General features: G+C 46.7%; 1 non-coding gene across 1 annotated transcript; it reads right to left on the bottom strand.

The window, feature by feature from the left end:
- Window positions 1–531: 531 nt before the first annotated feature.
- Window positions 532–723, bottom strand: LOC116973844. The gene has a single exon (XR_004412152.1). It is a non-coding gene; the product is annotated as a U2 spliceosomal RNA (small nuclear RNA).
- Window positions 724–3,363: the final 2,640 nt, after the last annotated feature.

Genomic DNA, 3,363 nt, shown 5'->3' on the forward strand with positions numbered 1-3,363 from the left:
CATGTTTGACGACATACGGTTTCCAATTGTTAATAAATTGTCACCTAATATCGATGTTCTCCGCCCAAGTGGTTTGGTATATGCCACCACTGATGTTGTTATCTTATAAACGAACATGCAAATTTGGTGGATTACTGAGCAAATGCTTCACTAGAATTAAGTAAGTTAATATATAACATGTTTAAGTCAATTCATATTGGCATTAAGTATTACAAGCTCAGTAACACATCAGGACACATAAGATGTTACTCAAAACAGGTGGAAGTGTACAACCATAATCCTTCCTGCCGATAAATTCCATGATAACACTACACATTAATCCATTTGCCCCCATATTACAGGTATGGAGATAGTTTTGAACACTAGTATCTCAGCTCATAGGAAAGGTACAAAGTTCAGTAGCTGGTAATGCTGCTATATCCCAATTACTTTGCCACGTAGTTGATTGGTGGTTAATGCACCATGACTAATAGTCTTAATGAATACCAGATAACAACGTTGTGGATGGTCAACGTAAATATCTGGATATATATTTTGTGCACCGTTCCCAGAGGCACTGCAATACTGGGTCGATGCGTGGAGTGGACGGAGCAAGCCCCTATTCCATCTCCCTGTTCCAAAATTCAATTTAATATATGGTCCCTAGATAAGGGCCGTATCAGATTATTAAACTGATAAGAACAGATACTACACTTGATCTTAGCCAAAAGGCCGAGAAGCGATGCAGCTAAAGCTGTATCCAAGGATAGTTTGTCGTTAATATATAGACATGCCATGACGGAATGTTTCTAAGTGTCAGGGCTAGTTGATTCTGGATAACTTTGACTTAAATGCCGCAACGCTCATCATGGTTACTCCATCCAGGTAATTGCGGTATATCCGAAACTTATATGAGAAAGTACTGAATAGTGTGCATCTTCAAGGTCGATGTCTACCATAAAGTATCCTTGGATCATGGTAGTAGTTACAAATCCCATGAATGGGTATACCTGGTGAAATACTCAAGTGGTTTATCAACGATGGTGCGACATTCACCATCGTGGGAGGGTAGACCACTTGGGGTGCTTGCTGAATTGGTGGCAAGATATTAATTCTATTCCCCTTGTATTTACTTTTTGGTATATAACTACCAAGAGTGATAGCTTCCTAACCAGGCGTGATTCATCCACCCCTTGTTAGTACAACCCTTAACCTTTATGTGATGGTAGGAACCATACTTATCTGTCTTCATTGTTGTTTTCTTCGGTTTCTGGTTCCTTGTTCTTGTAGGGACGATGTTTGTTGGGGGGTGGCGCATTTTCCCCTGGGGCCTGCTCTGGACCGTGGCCTAAAATGCTACGGGTTTGGCATGCAGGCCCCGAGCTTTCACCAGTACCATGAGGTTAGACGCCCCTGGTGGACACGTAGAGGTACTGCTGTCTGGTTTAGTGTGGTGCTCATTCCAGACTCTGCCCTCTTGTGCCGAATAGTTTGAACACTTCGCCCAGTTTTTTAGGACTGGTTTGGTAAGTGCCAGGTAGCAGGATCTGTGCTTGTGAGGTCGGCGTTCTCATAGTCCTGTTAATTTCATAGATTGAGGGCAGGTTTGTGAGTTCATTTCAGAAGTTATGAGGTATACCGTTGAACAGTAGGGTCAGGTGTTTTGCCATACTACCCTGCCCTTCTGGAATGAGCAGGTGGACATGATAGCCGACGTCAGGGTACCAAATGCATTTTTAAAATATTTAGGTTAAATGCGCTGCTCAATGTATCCCCCAATAGTGGCGGGCACTTTGAGTAAATGCAATTTAGGGGAGGCGTGATAAAACCAACGCCTCATGGCTACCTGTCTTGGAGAGGTTTTTTGGAAAAGACAGGTAGTAAGCTGGCCATCAGTTGAGACTGAAAAGCCATCTCGCTAGTGGTGGAGCCACATAGCGGCCACACCCAGCAGCTCTTCCTGATCCTGTACCTCAAGCATACTCCCGATATTGTTCAGCCAGTGACCCCTCTTCATGACCAGCCCAGCCACTGGTCACCCCAAAGCTAACCACACTAAGGAGGAAGCGATGGGCAGTGCCTAGGCACTGTGGAGGGTATGCCTGAACCCTCCAGCGAGACTGCCCCTCACGTAGCGTGTCTCGCAGGAGCTCCTGCTCCAGGAGCCGCTCCAGCGGCTCAGGCGGCTGTCTCTCTCCCTGCGGGTGGAGAGACGTCCCCTCCGACAAGTCGGAAGCCACCGGCCGGATGCCTCTTCGGATGGCTGAACATCCAGCCCGCAGCTCAGGCACTAGCGGGACTGGCTTCGGCGCGGTGTGGGGATAGCGGGGCGCCCGGTAAATGTTCCTACCGCATTCTTCTGGAGCTTTTGTGCCTTGTAGTAGCGAGAGCGCCCCTCAAGCAGCGCGTCTCGCAGGCACCTGCCCCGAGAGCCGCTCCAGCGGCTTAGGCGGCTCTCTCTCCCCCCGTGCTGGTGGAGAGACGTCCCGTCCCAAATCGGGAACACCTGCCGGATGCCTCTTCGGGTGGCTATACATCCAGCCCGCTATCGGGCTGGGCTCGGCACGGTGTCGGGGAATAGAGGAACACCGGGTCGCTCCTACCGCCTGTTGCTGCCCCCCTTCCCCCCGACGGGAAACGTTCCTCCTTGAACGGGGGACAGTTTTGTTCCAGAGCCTTTTTCTCTGCCTGTAAAACACAAGCAGAAAAAGGGGCTCCCCTGTAAAAGAAATCCGACCTCAGGATACTCACCTGACGGTCCGTTTCTCTGTTGCGGGAGTGCCTAGCTCCCGCTGCCGCTGTTGCACTGCTGGCGTAATGCCGCGCCTGCGCACTGAGCGGGTTCTTCACGTAGTCACTCACGTGACTCCGAAGTAAAATTGATTTTAAAATCCTGCTGCTCACCTATAAATCACTACATGGTTTAGGGCCAAAGTATATCACTGACATGCTTCCACTATATAAGCCTTCTAGACCACTAAGATCTTCTGAAACCAATCTGCTAGTGATTCCCAGAGTAAATACAAAACATGGGAAAGCAGGATTTAGTTACTATGCAACAAATAGCTGGAATAAACTTCCTGAAGATTTAAGACTTGCCTCAACTTTGACCACTTTTAAAACAAGACTGAAAACTTTTATGTTTACTTTAGCTTTCAGCTAAATCTTAACTGCATTGCACTTTTAACTTTTGCACTTTTTATAATGCATTTTTAATTTTGCTTTTCTTTTCTTTTAGTTCTTCTATTTTATTTCATTTTATTATTTCATTTATTGTATGACATGTTTTTATGTGAAGCACTTTGAGTCTGCCTCGTGTATGAAATGTGCTATATAAATAAAGTTGCCTTGCCTTGCCTTGCCTTGTTCTTGGCAATGGTTGAC

Source organism: Amblyraja radiata, chromosome 5, assembly GCF_010909765.2.
Source record: "Amblyraja radiata isolate CabotCenter1 chromosome 5, sAmbRad1.1.pri, whole genome shotgun sequence".
NCBI lineage: Eukaryota > Metazoa > Chordata > Chondrichthyes > Rajiformes > Rajidae > Amblyraja > Amblyraja radiata.